Source organism: Stigmatopora nigra, chromosome 3 (assembly GCF_051989575.1).
Source record: "Stigmatopora nigra isolate UIUO_SnigA chromosome 3, RoL_Snig_1.1, whole genome shotgun sequence".
In the NCBI taxonomy this organism is placed as follows: Eukaryota; Metazoa; Chordata; class Actinopteri; order Syngnathiformes; family Syngnathidae; genus Stigmatopora; species Stigmatopora nigra.
In genome coordinates, this window is record NC_135510.1 from 8,710,399 (window position 1) to 8,733,991 (window position 23,593).

A 23,593-nucleotide genomic window follows, 5' to 3' on the forward strand; every position below is an offset into this window, starting at 1 on the left:
TGATCCCAGGTTGGTCCTCCTGTGTGGAATTTGGTCTGGAACTAGACTGGCAGTAATTGAGTGCTGTTAATGAGGATGCATTTACAGCCATTCCTACCAGTTTGAATGCATTATCGCCATCTGCAGTCAGTGAGTTGATAGTAAAAATGTTAAAGGACTGGTACAACGATGATAATTTTGTTTCTTACCAAAGAGTACATCGGTTAGATATACTACATGCACCAATCAGACATCAAATACAGGTGCTGTCAGCTTCCCCATTACATGTGAACATCACTGAATTTGTTCCATCTAAAGCATAATTTCCAAATTGTTGAATTATTGGCAGAGAGCCTTTTTGGACTATGTTTGTGGCTGCAAAAGGCTCACATTGAAATATTTTGTGTTCTGCAGAGGATTGCCAAGTTCGACGCAGCTTCACATTTGTGCAAGGCGAGTACGGCGTTTGAGTTGGTGTTTTTACAACGCACGCGGTAAACCAACGGCCTTCAAAGCACAGCACTTATTGCTGAGTGCCTCTGGGGTGGTTGGTTGAGATTACTCTCAAAACAAAGTGCGGACAGGTTGATTAATTGAAGGGTCCACGGAGGTGCACACCATAGTATATTATCGCGCCAACGAACACTCGCTCATTTTATCCGCGGCGGACTTTTATGGGCTGATCCTGCCACTGTGCGAGTTTGTCACTTCATATAAGTGATGCCACCTTTTCGTTGGGTGTCGGTTTTGCAAATACTTATCAGAGCTCTGACAGACGTGTTATTTTAATGAAGTCTCTGAGGCTCTCGCGTATTACAATACATAAATGATTGAAGGTCATACTTTAGCAGCAGCAGCAGCAGCAACATTTTTAACTCGAGATTTACTTCATTTACCGCTGTGTGGTTTGGAAGGTGGAATGGTGATCACTCCAAACGGTCTTCCAGTGTTACCCACCAATTGAGTTCGGGAAATGTGATGACTGCAAGTGTTTTGTCAATGGGTTCTATCAACAAAGTGGTGGCAAAATTGATGTACTTATTGTTGATTGTGATTTTCTTTTCCCAAGGGGGCAAAAAAACATTCTGTTGCATAATGACAGCAAACAATGGAAACAAAATGTCATTATAGTCCAGGAAATTCAGTGACTTATGGTTGTTTTTCTTCAATCTTTGGTTGAAATCTTTGGATATTCTGAAGTGTATACAGATTAAACTATTAAGGTGGATTCAAACCTGCCTTGTTTGGTCTGGTTCAAACCTAAAAAGTGTGGGGGGGGGGCACCTTTTTTCGTAGTGTGTCGGCTAACATGAGTTGGGTTTCAACATTGAGAAGCCTTCTCTGAATCGCCAAATATCCCGCAAACGCTTGTAGTTGGATGAACCACATCAATGTGAGCATCAGTGCTGCTAACTGTAGCTCCACAATTTGCGCTGTTACTCCGCCCAGACCGTTGTGTTCAATTATTCCACGATGTTAAACAAAGAAAGCGATCTATGGATTTTCCTGGTTTGAATAAGCTTTTGTTCTCCGCGTCCTGACTTTGAAGTTCTGCTCAAGAGGTTTGATCAATTTGACATAAAAACAAACCGGATTCATAATTGTCAATCTTACCAAAACTGACCTCCACTATAGCCAGATGAATCAGTTCTCCAGTTGTGGTCTGAAAATGCTTGGTGAAGACAGCAATCGGAAGATGGAAAAACTCGTTTTCTAAGCTTTGGAATGGCTAGGAATGTTGATGACCTGAAATTAGACCGGGGTGACTTGTGAATTGTGACGAGATCTTCAAACTATTCTGCTGTAATTATGAGTAGACAGAGTGATTGCCCTGGTGGTGGCGAGAAATCGGAGCTGATGGCAGCCACCCCAATCACATCACATGAAAGGACTCTAATTAACTTCAACACCGTATCAGACCGCAATCAGCCGAACCACAGAGGAAATTAGTTTTTTTTTCGCTCAGTGACATTCATAAGCAAGGCGTTAAAATGTATACTAGCTTTTGTTTTTAATTAACATTTTGTGCTCGGAAGTCATGGTACCAGTGTTTCTTAATGAGCTTTGTTTGAAAAAAGAGCCCAACAGGGGACAAAGGCCAACTCCTTCCTCTATTTGTTGACGCACTCTTCTTTATGCTAATATCATTCCATTCGTAATCAGTGTTTAACTCCTCATTCAGTAAGAACGTCACCTCCATCACCTCCTTCTCAGTTGGGAGATGAGCACATTATGCAGGCAATCCTTTCTTCATTATCACAAGTGGTAATGAGATCGTTCTTTGATGAGGTCGTATTATCTTCATATTAGTGTGAAATTGTTTTAAATCCTCGTGTTGTCCTAGCCATGTTGCACAAGCTAAAACAAAGTGTATTCATTACATTTCTAATCCAGTTGCGACACCCATTATCACTATAGTAACAGTACGTGCAATTTAAAACTACTTTTCCCATCGTTCTCCGCCATCTAATCTAAATGTATTTTGCTGCCGTTCCATCTAAAATTCCCAGAAAAAAGCATATTTTTCCTTTAGAGCGCTGTCGAAATCATATTAATAGCTTCTGGCCTTTGCCAGTTTATTTTTTCCCCTTCCATGTTGATTGGCCACTCATTTTCTTTCCCCGGTGCCCTTGCAGGTCCCAAATTGCATCGTCCTGAAACATCATCGCTGAATTTTTTTTACTTTTCTTGAGAGAAATATGTTTCATTTGGTTTAGAACTAAAAGGTGAACGATGCATCCCAAAGTGCTACATGGGCTGTTTTTGCCGTTAATATGCAGCTGGGGTTATCTACAGAATACTTATGAGTACCAGCCAAAATGTTTGTGATGTTATTTATTTATGTCGCGCGTTTCAATTATTCATGTGTTGATTTATTCATGGAAGGACTAACTGAAATTTGAAATTGGAAAATTCATTTTTTTTTGCTGAAGGGCGCTTGGCCCCACTCTATCATGCCCGAGACAAAAACCTGCGCGAGGTGGGGTGTAGACTTTTTAGTAATTGCTTTATGTAGTGTTTACTTAAACTCCCTCGATGTTGGCTTGCAGAAGATGGGAAGAGTCAACATGAGACAATAGCTCAGTGGTCACGCTCAAATATTCTCCTATTCTTATTGCCAACCTTCATAAGGAACCAGAAAATGGTTGAAAACGTTTTAACCAATAATGTTAACCCTGTATAGAGCACACATTGAAGACCTTGGCTGCCATTGACGTTGCAAGGCGTCTGATCCATTTTAACTGGGAGGGGCTAGAAGCATTCACTCGTCCCAAAAGATCTGCCGTTCCTGAACGTTAAGAATTATGTCTATCGATTTTCAATACCAAGGGACCAAGCGAATAACACAAGAACTGTTCGCTAGCCAATCACAGTGCACCAATAGAAATAGATCATCCTCACTCGTAAACTAGACTGATTTTGTGAAACTATTTCAGTATTCTTCTATTTTTCTGTAGCTCAGAAAAAAATGAACAATGTATGGACATATTACAACCGTTTTCTTCCGTATTTGTGAGTTCACAGATTTTTTTTTTTTTTGGGGGGGGGGGGGGACTATCTACCCTTTCGTGCTAAAGCCAAAGCGACGTCTCATTAAGTATTTATTTGCAGGGATTATTTGGTGACAACTTTTATGTTCAAGTAAAGAAAGGATCTTCTTTAGGTTAGATTGTTTTAATATCTATGAATATAGAGTTTTTATTTCATAATGTTGTCATGTTGCTGCATCTATTGGTAATTAACAACAAATCTGTTGTTGCTTTTCTGCACATCAGTTATTTGTGGATTTTCAATTATTACAACAAAACTAATAGATGAGACCGGACAAGCGCATTGTGAATTATGGCTGGTAGGATTAAACAAAAGCTAGGAGACAGTTGAAATCCAAGATGATGGCTTCTAAGAAGTGCCTGCCTATTTCTCCAGAGGCAAGGGCATATATATCTGCTCATGAATAGGCAGTTGGTTATCAGTCATCTGCTACATGCAACTGGCAACCTCCCCATCCACAAACAGACATCTTGCTTTATCTCACAGAAAGTGCTATTACAATAATATAGAATGAGAGGGACAAGGTCAGTTTTCTTATCCTTTCATAAAATCCAAAAAAAAAACGTAGTTTGTAATCAACAGAATCCATCATATAACTGCAAAGGCATATATTTTCTACCCTATATTGAGGGAACCTAGTATTATGAATCTCTTAAAAGTGACCCTAAGAAGTAATAAATGTTTATTTTTTTCTACACCCCAGCCTTAAATAACATGTCTGACTAGAGACTTGTATTGTTATATTTGCATATATATACACACTTTTTATTGGCAGCCGTCTTTATTTTTAATGATTATAGCAGTTTTACTGCTTTGTTTAACAATAGTATGGCATGTGAAATACGATGCATGTTGTCAAGGGCAAAAAGGTTTCCTCTATGTTTTGCAACTGCACTCTAGTTGTTATTTAGTCGGTTATTATTACTTGTCACTGTATAATGAATTGTGTTGTTGTTGGTGTCATGACAGCTGATCAAGGGTGTCATATTGTCCTCTTTCAAGGTGTCAATAAACAATGCAATTTACATTGTTTAATTACATCAGGTTTCTCGGCATAGTACATTTATTCTAATCTTCATCGTTTTACAATACATTGCCGTTGTTTTTAATTAGTTGAGATTGATTCAAATGCATTGATTCCTCTACCTTATTTGAATTCAGCTCCCCCCTCCCCGACATGCGCCGTCCTTATTTTTCACAATTAATTGTCGAGCGTGGCAGTTTGAAGGGCGAGGCGGCGGTGACAATTTGTAATCAGAGCGGCGGTTAAAATTATTTATAGAGGTAGAGTGACAAGTTTCGGAGGACTTTTTTTTATGGATCATGTGTTTGTAGAAATGTACACTTAACAGTGATGCTACAGACTTTAAGCGGCACAAGATGAGAGATTAAACTAGGTTTTATGGGGGGTGGGTGGGTTTGTTGGGATAGGGGGTTTAGCCAGTAGAAAATAAGATACTGGTCACCCCTCCTCCACCTGCTCCCCCCATCTCTTACCGCTGACCTTGACGACATGTCCCTATGTAAGCATGCATGCATGACTGTGTGCTTGCTTCGTTGTTAACCCTTATTAATTTTGATTGATGACACAATTTATCTTTGGAATAACAATTCACATATAGCCCAGCCATCACAGCCCTGTATGAAAGTGATATTACAAACAAAATGAGAAATTTGGTATTTGACAATGAGCTTGATGAAATGGTTCCATAGTTGCTCTTGATACATGGAAATGTAATGCTAATAATACCACCATGGGTATTATAGAGGGGTTGAAAATTAATCCCACAAACCAGAACATGTACTCAAATAGCATAAATTAAGTTCTGTGGAGACTTCTTCCTGTATTTCTGCTTAAAAAATGTGTCTTCAAAAAATAACAAAAGGTCTGAAAATTGATTGAGTCTTTTTTTTTTAAACAAAAAGCTCAACTAGCACATCTTTGATAATATTTACCCATTCCAATATACCTTAACACCATCTTGTTGTCGTGTAAGTCGAAGTGAAATCCTGCATTCATTGTTTTGCTTTATTTTATTTTTGCTTTTGTTTTTAATTATTGCGATAGTGAGCTTTTCCTTTTCTTGCCTTGTTTTTTATTAGTACATAAACACATGGGTCCTAAAACATTTAACTTGTTTATTGGATTCAAATCAATGGTAATTAAACTGAATTACCGTACACATTCTTCTGTGGGTTTTTTTTAATTTGTAGTACAATCTGTTTGTTAGTGCTAATCAAGTACTCACTAAAGCTCGAGTTTGCCATTTTAAGTCACTAATGAAGTCATCATCCCATTTTGCTCACTTTATGTTGTGCAATTAGCCAGAACACTTAACGACTTTACCAATTGAATGAAAGTGAATCCATTTAACTTCTCTACTCTGGAATGAAGAAAAAATAAATAAACGGATGCAGTGTTTGTTTTACTTTGATTTTCCAGGTCTGATGTGATTTTTCTTCCCCCCTCAGGAGACATCTGGTAAAACATCCCTTATTTTTATAACGAATCATCAGCCAGAGGAAAAAACAATATTGTCCAGTCAGTAATATTGTACTCTGGAGTCTAATAATCTAATGTACACCCCACTTGATGACATTAAAGTGCCTTTGGTGCTTTGTTGAAAGGGAGCTGCAATTTGGGCTGGCTCTCAATAACTAAAATGCTTTAAATTTTTCCCCAATACAAGCACAAGCAGAATTCTGAAACACACTCATAAACACCTCTGATCACTTCACTAGGTGAACATCATACTTTATATACTATATACGATATAATGGGTGTTTTGCTCTCTTTATAGCTCTTTTTTTGTTTTGTGGTCTAAGACACTTTGGTCAGATTCCAGAACCAAAGCTCTCACCATCACATGGTTTTTGCCTACACATGATTTAACATTTCAGTTACAAAGATGGAGATACACTGCATGGCGTTTACCTCATTCCTTCCCACTATTCCCGTCTTCGCACTTGTATAAATATTTTAAGACTGGTGGTCGGAGGGCCGCTAACTTCAACCACGACCGGTGATGCAACTTTAGTTTTTAGTCTGGTTGTTTTTTAATCGTCAATGGTAGTCAATGAGTGCATAGTTATTGACATCTATTACGATTCTGAAATGTTTGGTTTTATTCTGTTTAATGATATGCTACACTATCAGAAAGTGAGGCTTGGGAGAATTTTAGCTTATTGGACCAAACACTTCTTTCTACATGAGCTTGATGGAGATTTGAGAAGTACAGATAGAGTGCGTTGAGAGGTTATCTTTGTCATTGAAACATACACTATTGTGTACATATTGAACTAGTTTTTCAATCATGCATGTCCAATCAACCCTTTGTGATATGGTTGCTCATCATAAAAAAGGCCTGGTGCTGATTTTCATTGATTGGCAGTCTTAGCTTCTTTGCAGCAGGGAAATTGGAGAAAGGAATGGTCCAAAATAAAAGCAGCAGAGGCCAGTATGAGTGCCATTAGGGAATCCTTTTGTAAAGTTGAGATACATTCAGGAGAAATTTTTGGTCTAACTAAGGGCTTCAACAACTCGATTCAAAGCGAGAAAATGGAGGAATTGATGTTTTTCTCAAGTGGCAGGTTACTGTAGATGGTTTTTGTGGTTGTTGCGTGCCTTTGCATCTGAAAGATTCTTCGGCACACTATATTTATATAGATGTGATTTTATTGCATACTTTCAAACAAAAAGGACATTGATGGTGAGCCACTAAAGACAAAATGCTTACGTGTTGTGATGTATTAAAATGGTGGAGATATCTTTGTGGCTTTAACTTGAAGTGTGGATTGCCGCTCCATAAAGACTATCACGCACATTTTGGCTCAGACAAAGACTGCTTTCATGTCTTTCTTTTCTTTTCTGTGGTCATACCAGGAGACTAACAATACAGAATCTTATTTTTCATGGTATTTATTAACTGTATATTTACACAGCTTTGTCCCTCTCTGCTTTCTGACCTCTGGTCCTCTCTATGTTAAGTACATAAATATCTACGAGACAAGAGTTTGTATAACATATGATTGAAGAGGGTTGTATAGACTATTAAATAAATAATAATCCTTTAAATGTATTTTTTTCTGAGCTTGTCCTTTTGCGCTGCTCAGACATGGAATAATTTCAGCCAATAAAAAGACTCTGATTCCAATCAGTCTTTTTATTAGCTGAAAAGTTATAACGGGCTGTCATGGCAGGGCTCCCATTATGGTTGTTTATATTGTGTTGTTTATTCAGAGAACGCGGTGGACAGAAAACGGTTTTAGCGGGACCGAAAAAAGGACAGGACAAATGGAAGTACAATAAATACGCATGCTACCTAATATAAGTAGAGGTGCTATCCTTAACAGAAGACACCATGTTAACTAATAACTGAACCATAGGAAAGATAGGCTAGATGAGAGTGTGAAGGGGTAAGGTGAGTGTGCATCTGTTTTAATAATGTTAAGAGGAGAATTTGCTCGAACAAAAGTGTGTAGACTTTTTTTCCTCCAACTTATTCGGATAATAATCACGGTTTGTTTTGAACCCAAGCAGTAGTGTACGGTAGGGGTCACCAACTGCTATCCTTAAGGCCACCTCTCCAGTCTTTTTCCCCTATGTCCTCCAACTGAATCAAATAATCAACTTCCCAGTAAGTTATCCACAAGCCTGATAAGAATCCTGATTATTTGATTCAGACTGTACGTGTACAAAAATGTATCCTGGAGGATCGGAGTTGGTGACCCCTATTGTACAATGTATCCAACGTAAGAATTTTCTCTCCATCTCCTTTAATAAATCATATCACCATCATATGACGATATGGTTGCAAATGCCCCTGTCCTTAATATTCCTTTGCACTCATGCGACTGCCCATCATCCAAGCCTCTGGCATGCTAAGTCCATGCCCACAGCAGTGACAAATAGTTTGTTATGTCAGTGCCCATTTGCCTTAATGGAGTGAACTGTGGCAATCCATCAGGCATGGTGTCACCTGAAGTGGTTGTGTGTCAGTGGGGCGGGCGTGCCCTGCACGTGTGATTTACTGGCTGCCCGTGGTGGCGCTTGCTCCTCGCCTCATAGCCACGCCATGCAACTCTCCTCCTCCGGGTCCAGATTGATTACCGGCGCGGCAGGCTGGTGACACTCGCCATCTTCCGGCAACCTTTTAGTGCCTTTTTAAAGATGTTTAGTGGACCTCATTTGGCTATTTATACATCTGTAAGTGGCCATGAAATATAGATTTATCTTGATGGGTGTCAACAGTAGTACTGCTGAAGCTGAGCTTTCGCCGCCACGTCGTTATTTTAATGGCGTAAGATGAAGAGGCCACATGTCGGGAGTCATTTTCAAACATGCCTAAATGGTGCTGTTTTTATTTTCACCTTATGCCCACACTCATATTTTATGGAGCGCAATAAGGCAGCTTCTGTTCATGAAGTGTTTATTGGTGCTGGGAGATGGAAATGGCTGTAGAAGACTGGTGAAAGCACACACACACACACACACACACACACACAACTAGTCTGATATATTCTATGTTGATGTAAAAGCTTTCCTTACTTTAAACAGTAACCTGCTGTGAAAGCTGTCATCCACGCACACGCTATTCACAAGCGAGGTCTCACAGGTAATTAGGTGCTGGCACACACTCAACGTGATGTGTGGCTTAATTGAATAGTTAACAAGTCAGAGCAACGCTTGCGCTCATTGGAGCTGGCACCTGTCATCAAGACTGTTCTTTCCCAGTCCTCCACATTTTTCTCCTCTGCCTGGTACAGGATGTCAATGTCGGTACAAAACCAAATTAAGGGCAGGCAATCTGGGTGAGTGGTATGCAGCAGGTGGGGAGATAGCTGGAGGGTGCTGGGAGGCAGGTGCCCGCTCCGCCCTTCAATGAGGCTGCATGAGCCCATCCGCACTTCCCCCCTCGGGCCATTTTTTCACCCATGTGACAGGAAACAAACTCTGTGTGGGTTTAGGTGTGTGTGTGTGTGTGAGATGGTAAGGTAGTCCTTCCTTCTGGATTTTGAAGAATAATCCTTTTTCATACCCTCTCCATATTGTGTTTGCGATATATTTTGCACTTATTCTGTCAAAGACTTATTCATATGTTTTCACTAAACTCTGAGCTATAAAATAACTAGAATTACTACAAAGGTGTGTATATGGATACAGAGAAAGAAGCCAGTCAGTTTTTTTTATGCGACTGAAGTCCCGCCGTTCACTATATATCATGTAAACCATTATAGAAGGGTGGTTTCCAACCTCTTTTGCTGTACAAAATTGCCTCGAAAGACATTTAACAGAGTGTAAAGCATAAAGAAGCAGACATTATATATGATTACATCTCAGCACAAAGAAGAATCAGCGGGAACCCTAAATCTGGTCTCCATGTGGTGAAGCACTTTTGTAGGCCTCATTGACCTAGTTCCTACCACATAATGTACATACATGCCAATTCCGACCATGTGAACTACTGTATGTTTGGTTATCTTCTTAATTTCATTCTGGTGTTTTCTTAGAAATGTGACTTCATAACGTATTGAAGTGTGTTTCCGTCGGGTCATTGAGTTTTTGATTGTATAAGATGGAGGTTTTCATTGGGGGAGCTCATTTTTCAAAAGACTTATGGACTGTTGAGAGCTGTCTTTCAGTTTATTAAACTTTTCAAGGTCACTTTTTTCATGCCACCTGGATTCAATCCAAAAAGATCATTGCGAATTGTGATTCTTATATTATTATTTTTTTACGAAAGCATCCCCCACGACCCTAGTGAGGAAAAGCGGATGGTAAAATGAATAAATGAACTATTTAGGCAATTTAAAACTATGTACAAAGTATGCCTAATATTTGACAGGTCACAAGACATACTATATTTCAATGTCGATTCTTTTCCCCTTTATCATGTTTATTTCTTTCTGACAGAAATTTGTTTTTTTTCCATTTCAGCACACATGTCAGCTTGATGTAAGCATGCCACTGTCAGCAGCTGGGAAGCATTTGCCTCTGAAGCAGCCGTGAGAGATGGTGAAACATCAGAGAAGTCCCAAAAAATTTCCGCTTGGCAGAAAGCTTACCTGCAAGTATAATTTTGCTTTTCAAAAAGGCACCTAAAATGCACTGCAACACCTTTTGTAATGTGCAACACACAAGAAAATATTTCTTTAAAAATTGAAAGAAAAAAACAGAATTTAATCATTCTGATGTGTAATAATGTAGAAAATGTAAATCAAAGTGTATAGCCCAGGTGATCAATAGGTCAATGATTTCCAATACCAGATCCAGTATTTAACTAAGCGGCCAAAGTGGTATGGGAGCATGTTAAGGTCTCGTGTTCATTCATCCACTGGGGGCCTATGGATGACCAATGCACCTGCTATCTGCCAATAGACATTAGGGAGGATTTGGTAATTAAGAGATAGGCTAAGGACTAAATTAGGTGTTTGAGGGCCCTTAAAGCCATGCAGATAGGGGATTGTAATTGCCCGAAATATTGATTAGTTTGGTGAGGGGTGTTCACAGTGAATTCATGAGCTATCGATTAGCTGTTGCACCCCCTCATTTGTCAATGGAGGAGTATCCCTTCCTCGCAGCAACTCCAGTCAGTCAAACAGCTTTATTCACGTAGTAACGTATGACCTCCCACTGGTTATGGCAATGTTTCAAATTAAGTGGACGTTAAAGATATTGAGGAGTGATTTTTGGAATGCTAGAATCGACATTTTCAATCCATATTGTTTAAAAAAGGGAAAATAATACAAACTACACTCCAGCATTGTGCCAAAATGTACAATAGGGAAACATACGATAGTTGAACGTCTGTGGTAGTCGATGAGTAGGTTATATTCTGCTTTGTTGTTGTTGTTGTTGTTGTTGTTTTCCAGTAGGTAGTGTAGTAGCTGATTTTTTTTTCTGGAAAAGGATTTGAGAGCAGCATGAAGGTTTGCCACACAGCAGTCTGTAAGCTGAGTCATTTAGAGCCTATTACAAAGCATCAATATATTGATCCAAACAAGTGTCTCGGTGTACTGCTCTGTAAACATGCCGGCGCCACTTTTATCGCCTTGAATCTTATCAGGGTTCAAATCTTTTCCTCTTCAATGCACTACATTATGGCCCCCATTTGAAGCTAAACATTTGAATGATTGCACCTATAGTTTTTGAGAATGCTATTACCTTAAAAAGGTCACACTCAAATCAAAGGGTAACTCAAGTGTACTGCAAATTTGAGAAAACAACGTGAATGCTAATTACTGCAAGCCAAAACTTTATTTGATCTTACTCACTCAGATTTCGGGACATTCAACTACTTTCACATTTCTCATGTGATTGAAATTTCGAATCATCATTCCAAATCATTCACCCGCATGACCTTTTTTTTTGTACACCAAAAAAATGTGCACATTTCCAAACTTCTATTTTCAGTGTAAAATTCCAAAATTAAGATATTCATTCATTCATTTTATCTTTGAGAACCAGGCGGTTTCTATGTAGTTTGAATGTTCTCCCTAGGTTTGCGTGGGTTTTCTCCGGGCACTCCAATTTCCTCCCATATCACACTGAATTGCCCCTAGGTATGGTTCTCTGGCTAATTGTGCCCTGCGATTGGCTAGCCACTGATTCAGGGTGTCCCCTACCTGGTACCCATATGGTACCCAGGATAGGCTCCAGCACCCCAATGGCACTTGAATGAATGAATACAATGCTTCTGCTTTTTGCTGCTATTAATTACACTTACATTTTAAATAGCAAGATCCTGTTGTTGAGTGTAAATGAAGTGAAAACACAACCGTCATGTTTTTAGCACTAAACGAGTATTTTTCCGCATACTTGAGCAAGGCTTCACCATTTACACACCACCAAGTGTCACCCTGCAGCCATACTCACAAATTGAATTAGTTTCAGTGTGAATTTATGCTTCAAAACTAGTAATTATGTTTTAACCCCAGAGGAAACAAGCAAAATGAGTCATATCTTCAAAAGTGGTGAAATGTGGTGATCTATGATTAAATGGCAACCAAAGGGACCCAAGTTGGAAGCACAGCAATTTACCATCCATTCATCTGCTGGAAAATTAAATCACACTACTCTTGACATCTTTTTAGAAAGTTTGATCGATCTGATGGCAAAAGTTACTTTCTCAATTACCATCGGAAATTAATCTCCTTAATCCTTATTTGATTTTTTTTCACGCGTATTAAGGGCTGTATCTCTCATCTGCCCACCTATGTGTTTTAAATCTCTATCGCAGCTGAAACGTGACTGTTGAATAAATGAGGAAAGAATCAAATGTCTTGATAACAAATCTTTTTTTTTTTGCACTTTTGGATTGGGGGAGTTTGATTGATACATTTAGAGGTTGCTAGAAAATTGAAGCTGGAATTCTTCACAATGAATTCTGGTCATTTTCAAGACTGTACAATATCTTCCAACCTTCAGATTTCACCCTCTTGACTGATCACACGCCACAGTCGTAATTAGATTCTTTTGTCAAACACACTTGGCTTTACACTTTCTTTGTATTTTTTTAATGCCAAGGGCCTTTTCCAACTTCAGACAGCCTCTCTTCTGGTCCTCCATTGGTATTTCATGCTCTCTGATAGAATAAGCGATGTTATCGTCATTTGAATTCGAGATTCATCACAGTATTTAAAAAATTGTGAGTTTTGGTGATTATAGCGTTCATGAACTTTGAAAAGGATATATGGCTGGCTCTTTTTTTCAATGGCTGTGATCTGGTTTGGTAATTCAAAACAAGTTGCCTCATAAAGGCTATACATTCACTTGAACTTGGGGCAGTAGCTATGAATGCTCATGTTTCAGTGTCGTTGATGACGCTCGGCGTCAATGTTCCCTCTAATTTTTCGTTGGTCTGGGCAGAAAGACAACCTCCCTGAGCGCACTGAGTACCATTGTGAGCGACATTATCATCGCTCGCTATGGGCACACTTGCCATAAGCAGGTGCATGTCGATGTTCCCTCTAATTTTTCATATAAAACATGCTGTAAAACACGAAAAACATAAGAGTGGACAGAGCTACTGCCACTGGATGCCGCGTAAACGGCGCCATCATGGGGAAAGGGGTAAAAAAAAAAGTTTGGATTGTATTTACTGCGCGCCATATGATTGCTGCTGCGCAGAGAAGACGAAAGTAGTGCGCAGCTTAGAGGGAACATTGCTCGGCGTCCATTCCATTTTGACTGAGTGAGGCTAGCATCGATGGTTCGCTCACAGTCAAAATGGGTTGGACGTCTAGTGCCGACAATGGCGGCCAATGTAAAGGATTGCCCTATGAAGGGTTAAATGCTGTCCCTTTGTGGTCACTAAGCACTGTAACAAAACATAGCCTGAAACCCTCATCGCAGCCAGGGAAGAAAAAAAAGTAGGAGGAGGATTATGTGTCTTACATTTTTTTCACAGCTGTTTGAATGGTTGCTTTTAGAAATAATTGCTGTTACTTGTGCGGCTACTACAGTAGAGGGCATTGATGATACTCACTTGCCGTGAGGAAAGGCTGTACAAGGCCAAGAGGACATAGTCATTTACTAGAAAGTTGCTTTTTGTGTCTGTGTGTGTGTTTGCTCATTTATTTTGTTCATTCTTCTGTCTTGCAGCCAGAGTACAAATAGTAGGACCTTTTCTGGGAATTAAGCCATTCATGATTCAAAGTCTTGCCATCCTAAACAATAGACAAATCACAAAAGGATACTAAGATCAACGAAGAACTGTTCACTAGTAATAGAAAATGCACGAAGGACACATTTAATGGGAATAGCAAGTTGTTTTTCTTGAGCAATACTGTCACCAAGTGGTGTTTTATAGGTGTTTGGGAAATCAATAAGTGACATCTGGGATGTCTGATTCGACCTTGGCGATCTGGAAAGTAAATTGTAACAATGGTTTGCGCATGTCATTCTTTAAATGCTTCTGCCAGTTTTTTTAAAATTATTATTATTATTGTAAAGGATTGTACATATTTCATGGTAAAACATGACTAAAATCCTCTCACATACCTATCTTTTTTTCCCATTCATCTTCCATATCGCGCATCCTCGAAACGGGTTGTGGGGGTGCTGGAGCCTAACCCAGCTGACATGGGGCGAAAGGCAGACTACACCCTAGACTGGTCTCCAGTCAGCCAGAGAGACAAACGACCGTAACGACTCACAATCGTTTAATACTTTTGTAATGGCTTTATATAAATGTATGTATGCAATTATTTTAAGAAAGTAGTGACCTGTTGTTTAATGAATGCTCACATTTGACTCACATTAAGACTATCACATCGTTAAAATGTGCTAAGATGACTGCTTTTGTGAAGCCAAATACTGTGGATTGTTATTTATTGGTAAAGAAACATCATTTTAGTAGTTGGAAAATTGAATTTTGAGATTTTCTTTATTTTAAATGGAGAAGTTGTTCACGTGCAGTTAAAAGCAGTCTTGGTTCACAGGTAATCTCAGCTGGGTACATTAAAAGCTGAAATTGGCAAGTCAGTCTTTTGAAAAATGGGCAATTTAAGTCATTAGAAAGGTAGAAAGATTGTATGTTTCCTTATTTTTAGTGTCATAAGTGGTCACCTGCCAAAGTTAGTGTGTGATCAATTTAGAATCGGTGCATTTTATAAGCAAGTCTGTTAGTGTCTATGGGAGCCATTGTGTTAAGTGATTCTTGAACTCTCACTGGTTAAATATGCACACTTCAAAACTTTAGTGTGGGTATGTTAATTTCAAATCATATCTCTGAAGGCTTCTTATAAAATATACTGCATTTGATCCATTTTTACATTTTTCAACATACCGAACGTCACTAGTGGGATTGATGTTCTCCATCACGTGCGTTTACATGACTGTGTTTGCGTGTGAATGTCATTTCTCACTCATTTAGTCGTTTTCCTCATTCACAGACTTCTCATATCATCGTGTAGCGACAGTTCTCTCGAGGACCGAGTGTCTGAACGCGGCATCTGTAGACGTCTGTCCTTTCGCTGGGATTAAGGCGGCGAATGCTGCAAGAGGATGATCAGACTGGGAGCACACCGGGGTGGCTGTGCGATCACAGAGGGATTATGGGGGATATGCTGCTGTAGTGCATTGCAGAGTCGCCTCCAGTTAGGCTCATCTCTGCCACGCTCCCCTCACACACACCACTTTAATTGCCTTTGCTTCTTTCATTACTTTTATTGCCTCTCCTCTGCATCGCGTGCTCCCCGGGCTTTTGGAAAGGTCATTGTGATGGCGGTCATGCACACACTGGCACTCACACACACACACGGCCTGACAAGCAGAAATTGTCTGAGGCGCTAAAGCCGGAGAAACCAGTGACACAATGGGGTGGCCACTAACACACTGAGCAGATTTTAATCACATCTATAATTCACTACATCATACCAAGGCGGTAAGGAGAGCAGAATTATAGCTGTGAATGTCATCTAAAGACAGTGCATTCACACATAAGTGACTGGGGGTTATTTTGGGATGCCGCTTTAGTGACAGGGATGAAGATTACGGCTCCTCTATGAGCGCGATAAGATAAATATAACCTTTAGGTGAAATATTTCATCGCCACAAAGGATGCGTGAAAGACTGCAGTTATGAGACTGCCGTTTTCATTGGTGGCCGACCAACACATTAATACGATCGTGTTGGTGCTTTCTCCTTTATTGTTTCACTGTTAGCTCTTCCCAACTCATCCAAGTCCAGTTGTTTTTCACCGTGAAACCAGTGTGGCACCTATTGCAGTTTCCCCTTGTGCAAAGTTAACCACATTGTATGTCTTCCCAGTGATGGCTGATGCAAATTCTCTTATGTGTACAGGTTAGTTTATGCCTTAAACGTTTTGGATTAAATATGATTATCGTTAGAAGACTCAAGACTGTAGCAAAGCACTACTTTTCAATCAGGCAGGGAGTTGGCTTAACTAAATGAGGACCCAACATTTCTTGGAACCAAATAAATGCCTGTGTGTTAGAACCTGAGAACAAAAAGTGCAAATTGTTGGTTTAGTGCACTCTAAAGATTAGAAATATTGAAAGTTGACTTGGTAAGTTTTGGTTTATGAGCATACACTGAAACGCTGGTAATTCTGAAATGTTAAAAATTAAGGATGAAAAACCAGTTCTCATTGGGCAATCTTACAATTTACTCATGTAATGTTCAAAATCTGTCAGAATAGTCAATTTTTCTATATCATATGTTGTATATGCTTATGATTGAATAAAGGTTGTTCACCGAAACCATCATGAAAAAGCAAACTCAAGATCCAAACCTTTGCCATGTTGCTTTGTATTCACTTGTGATTGTTAGTTTGGTGCAGGAAGGCCCATTGTGAATGCTGGCTGGTGGGGGTGGGGGGGTCCCTCTCAAAGCACTGCGCCTCTGAGCTTGACCCTTCGCCTCCATTATGTGTCATTAGCGCTACTTTCCGAGAAGCGGGCCAGACTGAGACCTGACAGCCCCTCCTCGGATATTTAGCCATGCATATGGATGGATTTCTGATCCTTCTCATCCACCGCCGAGGACGAGGGAATTAGGCCAGCGAAGAGGAGAGTAGGGGGCTTAAAGGGTAGCATCCATATCTGACTTTAATGGCAACCACGGAGCTATTACTCACGCTAAGGGCTGGCGTTCACGCTTGGCCGCTTGTTTGTGCATTGTGGTGTCACACAGGTGATCAACATTGCGAAAGGGTCACGTTCGACGACCTTTCCGGCTCGTTCGCATTCACGCCGGCGAGCAAAAGTAGATTAGCCGCTCCCCCTTGAAGAAGTGTCTTTTAATTCCAGCCGGTAATACGATGTGTACCCATGATGGCATATTAAAATGTGCATCTCTCACTCTGCGGTATTCATTAGCAGTTTACTCTTCCACATCGCTTACCTTGACTGCAGTCCGTGATTGATGGCGAGGCAGGAGCGCTGTTGTTTATTTGTATAGCAGACAATGTAATATTCATGTTGCACGCTTTTCTGAGCAGACGTTTGCGAGATTCACTGAAATGGTACTTGGGATTAGATTTTCACAGCAGATTGCTATTATTAAAGGGGAAGCAGTCATCTTCCATGGGAGCCAATCTCTCCGGCTGCCAGAGTGCTGCTGGTCGTGGCTCTTAATGCACTGAAGCAAAAGAGCTTTGGCCCGCAACCTTTCACGCCTTTGACTCTCCTTTTTGTGATTGAATAGTTAATAACTAGGAGTCGTCTCTAAAAGCCCGCTCCTCTTCTTTTTTTTCTTGTTTTTGTCTATTTGGCCACTGCACCTGCCCAACGCGTGTCTGAACTGCGGAGATTGTGACCCAGATGCTAAGTCATCTGACAGGCCCTCTTTTTCTGCACCAACTACTCTGGGTTCTTCTATATTTTCTCCGACGAGCTGGCGTGAGGACACACTTGGCAAGAGAAAATTTAATGTCCAAGTCATTATACAGGGTCATAGTTTAGCATTTGCACAACAATGACGGAAGTAAATTGTGATCGCAGAGTAGACAACACGGGATGTTTGCCATTGGGGAGAAGACAAAACAAGATGGGCAAGAAAACAGGACAAAAGCACTTTTTTCAAGCAAATAAAAACAGAAATAGCACCAAAATAGCTGATTCCAAAGTTATCTAGGTACTTTTGGTTGTTGTTCTACTTTCAGATAAAGGGAAATGGAAAAGGGGCTACAACATTTTTTTTTCTTTCAGTTTATGTATGTTTCAACAAGAAACAGGACATAAATTGTGTTTGGTTTATAGACTCATTTTTGTTTATTAAACAAAAAAATGGTTGGTTATCACTTACGGGTTAATTTAACACGATGTGAAATATATGAAAAAAATCAAAATGTTTTATTTCTTTTGTTTATTTCTTACTTTTTAATGCAAAAGAACACGTGAATAGGCAAATTTTCATTTTTTTCTGCCAAAATTCGAGTTCTTCCAATTTCATGGCCAAAAAGCCAAAGATCGGTTTGTGGTTTATCACAAGCATGCTATATAAAACAGCACGTTTAACATTATCAATGCTCTTTTGCATTGTTTTGCGTGTGTGTATGTGTGTGTGTGTGTGTGTGTGTGTGTGTGTGTGTGTGTGTGTGTGTGTGTGTGTGTGTGTGTGTGTGTGTGTGTGTGTTTGTGTTTGTGTGCGTGTGTGTGTGTGTGTGTGTTTGTGTGTGTATGTGTGTGAGTGTGTGTGTGTGTGTGTGTATGTGTGTGTGTGTGTATGTGTGTGTGTGTGTGTGTGTGTGGCCTTCCATTGCACATTCATCACCCAGACACTAGGACAGCTCATTAGCCCATCCGGCGCTCCCAACACTGGCAGAATGTGACCCTGCCTAATTGTGTAGCACGCTCATTTGTTCTCCCTGCATGACGTGACGATTGCTTATTTATTCTCAGCAGGGCTCCCATCTTACTGAAAAATGATTGGCTCATTTCATTCACTGCACATTTTTTCGAGCTTTATTTGATAAGCGCCTTCCTTCTCCCCTAGGCATTGCCATCCCTTCATTTAGCCGCGCTTTGCAAAGTTTTAATTTCACCCCCGCCACATCATTGCTCAGACTTATGCCGTGCGCTAATTATCCGCGGTACAGAAGAACTTTTGCACGTGTGATCCTGTTTATTCTGCTGGAATTGAGCAGCGCGAGAGGGGGGCCGACGTTAATGATGCAGTGTGAATATTTGAGGAGCCAATTGTGTACACAAAGCTGGCAGACGTGTTCAACAAGAAGCTTAAGAGGGATTTGGACACCGCCGAGGCTCCGTCCGAATTAGCAGACCAAATTTGCATTCCGTTCTGATTTGATATCTAGTTAGAGGCCTGTTTGGCAAATATAGCCATTAAAGCTTTTGTTCCAACCGTGTAATAAAGGGCACACAAAAAAAAAAAGAGAACAAGGTTGGGCTGATTGGGGAATTTGGTTGTTTTAAAAAAAACATTGAGCATGCCCTATGGATTTGTGAGTAAACTCTCACCTCAGAAAGTTTTTCCTCCAATGTTTGAATCACAATTGTGTTTACAGGTGCTATCGTAAGCAGAAGACTCATCATGAATTGGGAAGAATAATGACAAAGTGCCCGTGTCTGAGAAGCTTTCATCATTTTGAAGGTAGGAGACAAAAAGTATTTTAAATAAAACAGAAATAGGTAGTTAATAATAAGATGTACAAAAAAATTTATAATGAAAGTATAAATATCTGAAACAGAGCTCTGTCTTTTTACCTCCTTAGATTTACATCGTGGCGGAGTGCTAACAAGTCTAAATATGTTAGTTAAGGGGTCTTGCCTGGGATGGCGGACCTGTGGAGAAGCACTAAACAATTTCGTCATACGCTGCTGAGGGTATGATGACTACTAGGCTTTTTGTCAAGTCAATGATGACGACAATGCCTATGTCTGATTATTATTATTATTATTATTATTATTATTAGACGTACGACTTGAATGCAAATTAGTTTTTTAAGTTTCGATTAGTACGATGCAACTAAATTTGTGTTAGTTGTCTGGTTATTTATGGTTTGTTTTCTTTCCTTAATCTCATCGGTGTTTCGATTCTTTGTGCGCATGCATAATTAACATCAACATTTAATGTTTTTTTTTTTAATCCCGAAAGTTAGGCTTTGGTTTGAGTTTCTCAAAACAACAAGCATCGTTGCTAAAACTCCCGCAGCCACAAAATCTGACAAGCCAACGCAGGCAATATCTTAATGAACACGAGGATCGCAGCCAAATACTAGAATAATAAAAATGTCTAAAGCTTAACAAGTTTGCCTTTGTTCTTCCACTCCATCCACTAGAATTTGGCGGAGCGAAGGCAGGCAGCTCGAAGGGCAGCTCGGAGAGTTCCATGCCTGTCGGCCTGCAATCGACATGGGATGTTGGAGTTTGACAGTAGAAAGTATTTCTTGGAGAACAAAATAAGACCCCTAAGCAATGGTGGATGAGCTGTTAGTAACCATGGCGTCCACAGGGAAGGAAAACTAAGCGCAATAGCTCACTGTACGCAAGTGTTGGTTAAAGAGGAGACAATGGAGCGGGAAAAGAAAACACGATAGGATGCCGCAATACTTGTCCATTCTTGCTTTGACATTGGCGTATTATTTCGCACTTCCTTGTTCCAGTAAATGTCGGATTGGAAAGTTTATCGGCGAAAAAGTTTGACTTGTGTTTATTTAATAAGGAAAAGCTCATATATTAATGAAACTATTCATATTTTTGTTAAAGAACAGATGTATGTAAATATGGAAGATTATAGCCGAGGGCTAATTTCCATTTTTAGTCCCTTGTTGAGATTGAAGGTAAATAATGACATATTAACACACAACAATTTATTCCTATAACAGCCAGGCTTTAAGATGATTGGCTAAGAGGTTCATGGACGGTAGTTCAAGTATAATAATTGGTTCCAGGTAGAAGGTGCTTTGGCTGAATGGATTCTTTATAAAGGGAACTACACAGTCACTTCTAGAGCCAGCTCTTGTTGATTTGTTTGAATATTTTTGTACACTGTCTTGAGGTGGAGTGTCCAATCAGCCTGCGTTGCATACCATTGGAATGTGGGAGGAAACCGGAGTACCTGTTGAAAACAGACAGACGAAACCCGAGACTGGTCGCCAGTCAGCCGTAATGCACGCAAAGGGAAAGATGTCCATCCGCACTCACAATCGTAGCCCCACCGAGTGGTAAGTAAGACCATTATTTGATTAAAAAAAAATCACCATGCATAGTAAAAAAAACCATTAACATGTATACAGTAATCTCTCGATTTTCGCATTTTAAAATCGCGAATTGACAACTTCATAAAAGAATGACCATGTATAGAAAGGCTTTTTTCATTCAAAAAATACTATGTATAGTAAGGATTTTCTTCGTACAAAACGACATAGTATAGTAAGGCATTTTTTTGTAAAAATTACATAGTATGGTAAGGCCTTCAAAAAATCAACATAGTATAGTAAGGCTTTTTGCGTAAAAAATGACACTGTAGTAAGGCTTATTTTTAATTAAAAAAAACATAATATAGTAAGGCTTTTTTCGTAAAAACGACATAGTATAGTAAGGCATTGTTTGTAAAAAATTACATGGTATATTAAGGCATTTTTTGTAAAAAGTTACATAGTATAGTAAGGCTTTTATTTAAAAAAAACGACATAGTATAGTAAGGCCTTTCTTTAAAAAATCAACATAGTATAGTAAGGCTTTTTACGTAAAAAAATGACAGTATCGTAAGGCCTTTTAAAAAAAAAAAAAAAACATAGTGTAGTAAGGCTTTTTTTCGTAAAGAACGAAATAGTATAGTAAGGCTTTTTTTCGTAATAAACGACATATTATAGAAAGGCTTTTTATATATAAAAGCGACATAGTGTAGTAAGCCTTTTTTAAATTAAAAGCGACATAGTTCTTTGGGCTTTTTTCATTAAAAAAGACCACATATAGTAAGGCTTTATTTTAATTAAAAAATGACTATGCATAATAAGGCTTTTTTTCATAAAAAAGACCATGTATAGTAAGGATTTATTCATGAAAATAATGACCATGTATAGTAAGGCTTTTTTTCATAAAAAATAACCATAGTATGTAAGGGTTTTTTTTTTCATTAAAAAAGACCATAGTATGTAAGGCTTTTTTTTCATAAAAAAGACCATAGTAAGTAAGGCTTTTTTTCTTAAGAGACGACATAGTATATTAAAGCTTTTTTTGTAAAAAACGACATAATATAATAAGGCTTTTTTTCTTTAGAAACTGACATAGTATAGTAAGGCTTTTTTAATTAAAAAAAGACATAATATAATAAGGCTTTTTTTTCGTAAAAACGACATAGTATAGTAAGGCTTTTTTCGTAAAAAATGACAAAGTATAGTAAGGCTTTTTTCTTCAAAAACGACATAGTATAGTAAGGCTTTTTTTTATTAAAAAGCGACATAATATAGTAAGGCTTTTTTCATGTTAAAAATGACGATGTAAACTAAGGCTTTTTTACTGTACACAAAACCAATAGAACGGTGCCTATGTTTTAGTTTAAAACCACATGTTGGCATCTAGACTAGACAGAGGGATGTGTTTTGGGGTGGTAGAGTACACGTAACATTGAAAATAAGGCTTTTTTTTCATTAAAAAAAAGACCATAGTATGTAAGGCTTTTTTTCATAAAAAAAGACCATAGTATGTAATGCTCTTTTTTTCTTAAGAGACGACATAGTATATTAAAGCTTTTTTTTGTAAAAAACGACATTATAATAGGGCTTTTTGTCTTCAAAAACGACATAGTATAGTAAGGCTTTTTTTATTAAAAAATGACATAGTATAGTAAGGCTTTTTTCTTCAAAAACGACATAGTATAGTAAGGCTTTTTTATTAAAAAACGACATAATATAGTAAGAATTTTTTCTTCAAAAACGACATAGTATAGTAAGGCTTTTTTTTATTAAAAAAAGACATAATATAGTAAGGCTTTTTTCGATAAAAAATGACGTTGTATAGTAAGGCTTTTTTTTCGTAAAAAAACGACATAGTATAGTAAGGCTTTTTTCGTAAAAAAACGACATAGTATAGTAAGGCTTTTTTTAAATTAAAAAACGACATAGTATAGTAAGGCTTTTTTCTTCAAAAACGACATAGTATAGTAAGGCTTTTTCTTTATTAAAAAACAACATAGTATAGTAAGGCTTTTTTCTTCAAAAACGACATAGTATAGTAAGGCTTTTTTTATTAAAAAACGACATAGTATAGTAAGGCTTTTTCCTTCAAAAACGACATAGTATAGTAAGGCTTTTTTTATTAAAAAAAAGACATAATATAGTAAGGCTTTTTTTCGTAAAAACTACATAGTATAGTAAGGCTTTTTTCGTAAAAAAACGACATAGTATAGTAAGGCTTTTTTCTTCAAAAACGACATAGTATAGTAAGGCTTTTTTAATTAAAAAACGACATAGTATAGTAAGGCTTTTTTCTTCAAAAACGACATAGTATAGTAAGGCTTTTTTTAATTAAAAAACGACATAATATAGTAAGGCTTTTTTCGTAAAAAAACGACATAGTATAGTAAGGCTTTTTTCTTCAAAAACGACATAGTATAGTAAGGCTTTTTTTATTA

At 38.5% G+C, this 23,593-nt stretch overlaps 1 long non-coding RNA gene across 1 annotated transcript in view; it reads left to right on the forward strand.

Moving 5' to 3' along the window:
- Nucleotides 1-23,593, forward strand: part of LOC144194621 (uncharacterized) — a 98,488-nt gene that overhangs the window by 68,338 nt on the left and 6,557 nt on the right. Inside the window, exons 8-11 of the long non-coding RNA XR_013325934.1 lie at nucleotides 10,469-10,598; nucleotides 19,524-19,609; nucleotides 19,731-19,842; nucleotides 20,298-21,182. This is a non-coding gene — a long non-coding RNA (uncharacterized LOC144194621). The remainder of the gene's footprint in view (nucleotides 1-10,468; nucleotides 10,599-19,523; nucleotides 19,610-19,730; nucleotides 19,843-20,297; nucleotides 21,183-23,593) is intronic.